Raw genomic sequence first — 9,916 nt, 5'->3', positions numbered from 1 at the left:
ATATGAAATTATTACAGGGTTCATGATACCTTTTGTTGTTAAAAATAAATTCGAGGAACACAAACCATCGGGAACAGCTGTGATAGTGCCATTGCACATTTGCTCTAGACTTATTGTGGTCTCTGCTTCTGTAACTCTTTCAGTTTCTGTATTGTGGTGTTTATATGAATTACAAATTCAGAGGGCATTTCTGCTTAATGAAGTGTAGATTTACTGAATGGAAGCCATGCTTGCCATGGTGTCTCATCACCATGATATTGTCTTGCTAATCTTTGCTACCAGATTTGCCATGTGACTTCATGCTTGGTTGCCTTTGGGCTCTGTAAATATCCAAAATCTAGTTCTTCAATTAATCTTTTTCTCTGTTTTAAATATATGCCTGCCATCTTGTAATAATTCTGACACCTGAGTACTCCAAAGTTCCCATTTTTGTTCCCTAGAAAGATGGTGTGTTTACAGAGCACTTCTGCCATCAGACCACTACAGTATCTCTGCTATGAGATATTCAACTTTGCTTTGGCCCACAGACGATGCTCTGACATTGGGGATGGAGCCATCACTTGCCTCCCCCATAGGCAAAGATTATATTTCTGATGTAAGAAATGGGAGTTCTACCTCACTCATAAATACAGTCAGGACTTAGCTTCACCCATATGGGAGACTTCTAATTTTGGTCTGTCTACTTCTCAGTTTCTTTGCTGGGCTACTCCTCTGCTCATTCAGACTGAGCCACTCTTCTTCCCTAGTGGGAAGTTTAAAATCCAATTCCCATTTACTTTCCCTTGCTGGGACTGCATCTTGATATAATCAGTTGGGCAGTTAACAGAGTATGCTCTTAATTGACCTGACTAAAAATTATTGTTCAGGACCCTAATTTTTTTTAATCAATGCATCTTTATTTGAGAGGTGGGGAGCTAATCCACTCCAGGCTGAGGTCTGGCTTCTATGGGAGGGTGGGGGCTAAGTAGGGTAGGCCTCAGATTCAGCTGGATTTCAAGGCCCTAAGGCTCAGGGTAAAAGCAGTTTCCTGCTGCTTTTTTTTAAGTCATCTGAAGACAAACTAAGCTGTGAGAAAGGGGAGAAAGTGAAGGAGTCTTAAGAGGGTAGAATCCAAGGCCTGCCCCACCATGCATCACATGGGGCAATGCCCCTAGGACCAAGTTCTCTACCAGACCCTCACACTGGATAGGGATTGTCTAGGACAGCCACTCCAGCAGCCACTCCGCCATCTGCATATTTTGTGGATTTGGTACGGAGGTGACCTACATGCTTGTTCATCAGCAATGTCTTCCCTTGCCTGACATAAACACCAAAGATGCCCAGCTCTGAAATACACTGTGTCACACGAGCAGGGATTCCAGCTTGCAAGAGACAGTTGCCAAATGGCTCGGGCTCCATCTTCTCCATGAGAATATATGAAGCCCTCTTCTCGCTGCCCCTCAGCTGCTCCAGGGTTTGGGCCATCTCTTCCCCATACAGGTTGTTTCCTCCACCCTCCCTTTGGGGCTTCAGGACAAATTGGTCTGGGGTAGCAATGGCCTTCATGACAGCACGGTCAACTTCTTCACCCACATCCAAGGAGTAGAGGCCTGCGAATGTGGCCTGAAGGTGGGCCACAGCCTCTGGATGCTCAGGCATCAAGGTCTCCAGCACCCCGGGGTGGCTCAGCTCCTGCTGGACCTTCTTGGTCCCAACCAACTGAGTGGCTACATCGGGGCACTTCATAGCACATGACCTTTCCAGGAGCAAGCGAGTTTCCCAGTTCTGGGGACTGTACTGACTGGGCATGTAGCCGTCACAAAAGTATACCACAGCAATCTCCTGGCCATCCACAAATAACTTCCTGTCTTGGGTCAAAGATCCCATTTTAGCAACATCTTCAAACTTTCATTGAATCACATGGATATTCTTGGCTAATAGGTAATGTTCTATATAGTGCTGGTCAAACACATTTCTTTCCTCTTCTTGAGCAATGACAAGAACCAGAGCCTTGGGTGAGTCGTAGAGTTCCCATGCTTTGGCAATGCCCAGGGCCAGCCCCTTACTTGGATTATTGGAGAGGATACTGGAAGCTTCCTTAGTTTTTCCCAGGACATTAAGGATGTGCTGATGCACAGCTGGGGTCTTGGAGGAGAGGCCCCCAAAGCTGTCAGAAATAGTGTTGATCTCGATTTGTTTCAGGAGGGGGGGGGCAGCTGCACTGCAGTTAAACATGTAATCAGAGCAATTCAGTCCTAGAAACACCATCTGGGCAATGCCCTCTTTCAGGACTTGTTTATAGATGCTAAAGAGTAGAGCGATGAAGTCATCTATTTTAATAGTGCTAGAGAGCGGCTGTTCCAAGAAGGCTGAGTTCTGGCTCACTGTGTCCACGAGGAGGTTGAAGTCCATTTGTACTGCATAGGCTTGCTCCAGAAGCTCTCTGGGTACTGTGGAGGGGGAACAATGTGAAGGGGGCATAACTTACAATATCAGAAGAGTTGGGATCCTGCTTGGTCCTCATCAGAACTCACTCCATCAAGGCCTTGTCCACAGCCTGCTGAGCCAGCTCCTCGAGCTGCTGCTCATTTTGCAGAATGTTTTCCCAGCTGGTCTCCATCACCCCCACGGAGAGTTCCCAGGCCCAGGTCAGGACTCTAATTGTTTTATAGCTCCTTTTGATAGTCAGATTTCATAGTGTCTTGAGTTTTATACCTAGGCCCACTCAGTATGAGTAGACCTTTTTGTGTGAAAATGAGGTTTGTCCTTCGTTCTTTTTTTAATTATATAAATATTTTATTTGTTTTCCAATTACATACAATGGTAGTTTCTACCAATCTTTTTTTTTTTTTTTTGGTGAGGTTTTGAATTTTACAATTTTTCTGCCTCCATCCCTTTCCTCCCCTCTCCCCGCAACAGAAGGCCATCAGATATAGGCTTTACATTTGCATCCATGATAAGCATAGAATGAAATTGAATGTGCTGTTGTCTTTCATTCTTTTCTTAAAAATTAATTTATTTATAAGAATTTTACAATTTTTCTTCTAATCTCACTTCCCTCTCCCCACCCCCCAGAGAAGGCAGTTAGTCTTTACATTGTTTCCATGGTATAAATTGATCTAAGCTGAATATGATGAGAGAGAAATCATATCCTTAAGGAAGAAAAATCAAGTATAAGAGATAGCCAAACTGTGTAATAAGATAATGTTTTTTTCCCTAAGTTAAAGGTAATAGTCCTTGGTCTTTGTTCAAACTCCACAGTTGTGTCTCTGGATACAGATGGTATTCTACAATGCAGACAGCCCAAAATTGCCCTTGATTGTTGCACTGATGGAACAAGCAAGTCCATCAGGGTTGATCATCACCCCCATGTTGCTGTAAGAGTGTACAATTTTTTTCTGGTTCTGCTCATCTCACTCAGCATCAGTTCATGCAAATCCTTCCAGGCTTCCTTGAATTCCCATCCCTCCTAGTTTCTAATAGAATAATAGTGTTCTATGACATACATATACCACAGTTTGCTGAGCCATTCCCCAATTGAAGGACATTCACTCAATTTTCAGTTCTTTGCAGGGCTGCTATGAATATTTTTGTACAAGTGATGTTTTTACCCTTTTTCATCATCTCTTCAGGGTGTAGATCCAGTAGTGATATTGCTGGATCAAAGGGGATGTACATTTTTGTTGCCCTTTGGGCACAATTCCAAACTGCTCTCCAGAAAGGTTGGATGAGTTCACAGCTCCACCAACAATGTATCAGTGTCCCAGGTTTCCCACATCCCTTCCAACATTGATCATTGCCCTTTTTGGTCATATTGGCCAGTCTGAGAGGTATGTGGTGATACCTCAGAGAAGCTTTAATTTGCATTTCTCTAATAAGCAATGATTTAGGGCATTTTTTTGTATGACTATGGATCACTTTGATTTCCTCATCTGTGAATTGCCTTTGCATATCCCTTAACCATTTGTCAATTGGGTAATGGCTTGTCTTTATAAAAATTTGCCTCAGTTCTCTGTATAGTTTAGAAATGAGTCCTTTGTCAGAAATACTAGTTGTAAAAATTGTTTCCCAATTTACTACATTTCTTTTGATCTTGTTACAGGTGGTTTTGGCTGTGCAAAAGCTTTTTAATTTAATGTAATCGAAATCATCTGGTTTGTTTTTAGTGATGTTCTCCATCTCTTCCTTGGTCATAAACTGCTCCCCTTTCCATAGATCTGACAGGTAAACTATTCCTTGATCTCCTAGTCTGCTTATAATATGGTTTTTTATGTCTAAATCCTGTGTCCATTTTGATCTTATCTTGGTAAAGGGTGTGAGGTGTTGTTTTAATCCAAGTTTCTGCCATACTAACTTCCAATTTTCCCAACAGTTTTTATTGAAGAGAGTTTTTATCCCAAAAGCTGGACTCTTGGGTTTATCAAACAGCAGATTACTATAATCAATTCCTGCCATTGCACCTAGTCTATTCCCCTGATCCACCACTCTGTTTGTTAACCAATACCAGACAGTTTTGAGGACTGATGCTTTATAATATAATTTTAGATCTGGTAGGGCTAAGCCACCTTCTTTTGCACTTTTTTCATTAAGCTCCTGGAAATTCTTGACTTTTTATTTTTCAATATGAATTTGCTTACAACTTTTCTAACTCATTAAGGTAGTTTCTTGGAATTTTGATTGGTAGGGCACTAAACAGGTAGTTTAGTTTTGGTAGAATTGTCATTTTTATTATATTAGCTCTACCTATCCATGAGCAGTTGATGTTTGCCCAGTCCTTTAAGTCTGATTTTATTTGTGTGAGAAGTGTTTTATAAGTGTTTTCAAAAAGTTTCTGGGTCTGCCTTGGCAAATAGCCTCCCAGGTATTTTATATTGTCTGAGGTTACTTTGAATGGGATTTCTCTTTCTAACTTTCTGCTGCATCTTGCTAGTCATATATGGAAATGCTGAGGATTTATGAGGGTTTATCTTAAATTCTGCAACTTTTCTAAATTTGCTAATTGTTTCTAATGTTTTTTTGTAGGTTTTTATGAGGCAAATATGGCTAAGTGACTTGCCCAAGGCCACACAGCTAGGTAATTATTATGTGTCTGAGGCCGGATTTGAATTCAGGTCCTCCAGACTCCAGGGCTGGTACTCTTTCCACTGCACCACCTAGCTACCCCGCTAATAGTTTTTTTTTTGATGATTTTTTAGGATTCTCTAGGTATACCATCATGTCATCTGCAAAGAGTGAGAGTTTTGTCTCTTCCTTCCCAATTCTAATTCCTTCAATTCTTTTTCTTCTCTTGTTGTTGAAGCTAATATTTCTAATACAATATTGAATAGTAGTGGTGATAATGGGCATCCTTGTTTCACCCCTGATCTGATTGGGAATGCCTCTAGTCTATCTCCATTGCATATAATGCTTGTTGATGGTTTCATATACTTATAATTACTACTACTTATAATTCTAAGGAACAGACCATTTATTCCTACACTCTCTAGTGTTTTTAGTAGGAATGGATGCTGTATTTTGTCAAAGGCTTTTTCAGCATCTATTGAGATGATCATATAATTTCTGACAGGTTTGTTATTGATATAATTAATTGTACTAACAGTTTTCCTAATATTGAACCAACCCTGCATTCCTGGGATAAATCCTACTTGGTCATAATTTATTAACCTAGTGATAACTTGTGGCAATCATTTTGCTCAAATTTTATTTAAGAAGTTTGCATCTAGGAGACCATCACTAAATATGTACGAAGTGGAACACTATTGTTCTATTAGAAACTAGGAGGGATGGGAATTCAGAGAAGCCTGGAGGGATTTGCATGAACTGATGCTGAGAGAGATGAGCAGATCCAGAAAAGCATTGTACACCCTAACAGCATCATGGGGGTGATGACCAACCTTGATGGACTCGCTCATTCCATCAGTGCAACAATTAGAGACAATTTGGGGCTGTCTGCAATGGGGAATACCATTTGTATCTAGAGAAAGAATTGTGGAGTTTGAACAAAGATTAAAGACTATTACCTTCAATTTAGGGAAAAAACCCCCCATTATCTTATTGTCTGATCTTGCCATCTCTTATACTTTATTTTTCTTCCTTAAGGATATGATTTCTCTCTAATCACATTCAATTTGGATCAATGTATACCATGGAAACAATGTATAGACTAGCAAATTGCCTTCTGTGGGGGGTGGGGAGAGGGAAGCAAGATTAGAGGAAAAATTATAAAATTCAAAATAAATAAAATCTTTGGAAGAAAATTTAAAAAAAAAGTGGAGAAAAGATTTTTGCATGTATATTCATCAGGGAGATAGGTCTATAATTTTCTTTTTCTGTTTTACCTCTTCCTGGTTTAGGCATCAGCACCATATTGGTGACATAGAGTTAGGAGGATTCAGTCTTCACCTATTTTTTCAAAGAGTTTATACAGAAATGTTGTGCTTCATTCTTGAAGATCATATCAGGGGGGTGATGCCATGGCAAAGATGAATTGGATTTGAGTGAAGGGGTTCTGTGCTATGTCAGCAACCTAACTTTCTCCTCCAGAGTCATTGGAGTCCAGTAGTCAGATATGAATCAGGATGAGGGAAGATGGTCCTGGATGTGAGACCAGAGGGGTTAAGTGACTTGCCCAAGGTCACACAGTCAAGTGACTGAGGCTAAATATGAACCCAGGTCCTCTGACTCCAGGATTAATGCTCTTTCCACTGCAGTACCCCTAGCTGTCCTATAATATGGGCCAAAATAGTCATCACATGACAAAATTTATAAATATGATATGAAGCCTCCCTATTTTCAAAAGCTTGAACCATAACGGTAGTAATTAAGGAAATCCTGTTTCAGGATTAAATATGTAACAATATCAATCAACATTCATTAGTTGCCAACTATGGCCTGGCATTGTGCTTAAGCACTGAGGATACAAAATGAGACAAAAAGGCAATCCCTGGGTTCAAGCTTATAATCTAATAGGGGAGACAACAAACAAGCTATAAATAAGATAAATAGGAAATAATAGAGAAGGAAGGCACTGGAAGTATAAGAGGGGTTGGGATGGTTTCTGGTAGAAAGTGGGATTTTAGTTGAGACTAAGGAAGCCACGGAGGTCAGTAAAATAGAAGAGGGAGAATTTTCCAGGTATGGGGAACAGTCAGAGAAAATATCCGAAGCTGGGAGCTGGAGGGTCTTGTTTAGGAAACAGCTAAGTTTTTCAGATCAAAGAGAACATGTTTCAGAGTAAGGTATCAGAGCACTGGAAAGGGAGGAGAGGGCTAGATTTTGAAGAACTTTGAATGTGAAATTGAGCATTTTTTGAGTGATCCTGGAGGTACAGGAGCCACTGGGATTTATTGGGGCGGGGGGGGAGGAGCAAAAATGGCAAAATCTGTGTTTTAGGAAGATCACTTTGGTGGATGAACAGAGGAGAGACTTGAGTCAAGTAGTCCCTTACCCCAGCACTATTGAATGAAGTGCTGAGGTCTGCAGTGGCAGGGTCAGAGGAGGGAAGGGAATGTATTTGAGAGGGGGTGCACAAGTGAAATCAGTGGGTCTTTGGCAACAGTGTGGATGAGGGACTGGGGGCATGGTAGTGATTTCTACAATAAAAGAGAAAGCAGGAGGCAGGGCAAGTTTAGGGGCAAGGTAATGTGTTTGGGTTGAGACCTACTGAGTCCAAGAGGCAGCTGTAGAACTTCAGGATCACATGATGAACAAGATGAAGGACAAGATATCTTTCCAGATGCTCAAAAACTTTAAAAGTTTTCCAAAATAGAAACTATGCAAACGAGATAATACACTTTCAGCTGTCTCCATGATCTGACCCTAAAAGATCCAGTGAGGTAACAATCTGATGCACTAATGATAGAGAAGGTTAGTCCTAACATACTGGGTAACCTGCTCTGCCCTTTAAAAAGCCAAAAGCCAGAAACTTCCTCTGGCTGGAACTGAAGTGTGCCGGCTTTTTGAGGGCTAGAGGCACAATGCCAGTGTGTACACGTGTGACTGCCATGAGACAGGCACTGTTATAAGAGCTTTACAAATATGTCGTTTTATTTTCACAAACAAAACACTGAGAGGTGAGGGCTATTATTATCCCTGTTTACAGTTGAGCAAACTGAGGTAAAGGTGAAGCTCAGAAGAATCTGAGGCTAGATTTGAATTTGGGTCTTCCTGACTCTGGGTTCAGAGGAGGCCTGTGTTTCTAGATCATAGAGGACAAAGAAGATGGTTAAGAATAAGAGCCTGAGAAAGGTAGGAGGGCCCAGATTGTGAAGGCCTACTTATATTATTTCTTGATTCTGTCCCCAGTTTTCTCTAAATTCTTCATCTTGTTTTCCATAGCTCAATGGTATTTCATTAAATTTATAATACACAAATCCCCAGTTGCTTGGCACCCATTTTCTTTCTACGTTTGTGCTACAGTGTTATGTTGGTATAAATGAGTTGTCTTTTAAACGACATTGCAAAATTCACATAATTATTTCATAACCTGCTCCACCGCCATCATATTGAGTTTTTGGGTACATGCCTGGTAAGGTCTTATCTCTGGCTAGAAACACTGGCAATTTTTCTCAAATAAGTCCAAATGATTTTCCAGGTTGGTTGGATCAACTCACAGCTCATCTGTCCGTCTGATGGATGTGTGAGGAATTGAATTAATGATTTGGATCCTTTTCTTTCTGTAATTCTTCTTTTAAAGACTTTGGTCATATCCCTTGACTGTTGCTGACCAGATCCCCACTTGCAGATAGCTTCTGCAAGCCCAGGATTCCAGGACTGCACATGATAAGACATTGGGGTGTGGGAACAGGTGGGCCTCTGGCTAGGGTATAAAAAGTATAATGGTGGAGAGTGGACTGTGGTAGGGACAAATATATGGCGTAACATGGCTGAATGGGGAATGATAAACTACTGGGATCCATGGGATCATCTTGCTGAGGTAGAAGTCTACTTGGGTGGAGCCATCTGGTGCCAGTCTAAGCCTGCTAAAGTCTCTAGTTTTGTATGCAACAATGGGAGGTGTGGGATAGATGTCTATGTGGATCAAAGGGCATGGAACAAGGAGAGCAGCTGCAAGCTAAAGGTAGGCTTCGAATGTCTTAGAGGTCCCCCAGGTTGTAGAGTCACTTATTGGTCAACATCTTGAATGCAAAACTAAGAAAATATACTGGGATCTTGGGAGTACTCTGTGTGGAACCCAATAGGCATACTGTAATAGGGGCTTGCTTGTGTGTCAGGTACAATGAGGATACCCCTCAGGATATGGAAAAGACTGTTTTAGTGGAAGGGTGTCCCAGAGCAGGAAGCGAGGAAACCAAAATTGGCCTTCCCCAGATTTGACACTGCACCTCACATTCCAGTGGATAGGATACTAAATGTGCAATCAGCTGTTGTAGGTTCAAAACCCAGCAACCCAGCTCTACCACTTAGGAACCACGGGACTTTGGGCCTCATTTTCCCCATGCAGAGGATGACAGTATTGCAACTAGATGAACTCTCAGTTGGAAGTCTTGAATTCCATATCCCATCTCCAGTAGCAGATAAACTCCTGGAGGACAGGGACTTATTTTCATTGTTTTGCTTTGACTCCTTGGGCCAGCAGAGCTACATGCTGAATTGAGTCAGTATAGGTCTAATGTTCATCAAAGAGGTAAGAACTTGGGAGTCATTGGTGTAAAGGTGGCTGCTGAAACCACAAGCTGATGGAATTGTCAAGAAAGAAAAATTGTGGCCCACTTAGGGAATGGCTTCATTAAAAGACTACAAGGAGGGAGCACCACAGTGTAGTGTTGGGCCTAGATTCAGGAAGACCTGAATTCATATTCAGCCTCAGACACTGACTAGCTGTGTGACTTGTGGCAAGTCACTTCATCTTTATTTGCCTCAGTGGCACTTGTCTGTAAGTGAGCACAAGCAACTTTTTCTGCTCCAGTGGCACAAA

At 41.4% G+C, this 9,916-nt stretch overlaps 1 pseudogene; it reads right to left on the bottom strand.

Moving 5' to 3' along the window:
- Positions 1 to 1,176: 1,176 nt before the first annotated feature.
- LOC141500512 (glutathione synthetase pseudogene) lies at positions 1,177 to 2,618 on the bottom strand (annotated as a pseudogene).
- Positions 2,619 to 9,916: the final 7,298 nt, after the last annotated feature.

The sequence above is a fragment of the Macrotis lagotis genome, chromosome X (assembly GCF_037893015.1).
Source record: "Macrotis lagotis isolate mMagLag1 chromosome X, bilby.v1.9.chrom.fasta, whole genome shotgun sequence".
NCBI lineage: Eukaryota > Metazoa > Chordata > Mammalia > Peramelemorphia > Peramelidae > Macrotis > Macrotis lagotis.
This window is presented reverse-complemented; position numbering and strand designations above follow the sequence as displayed.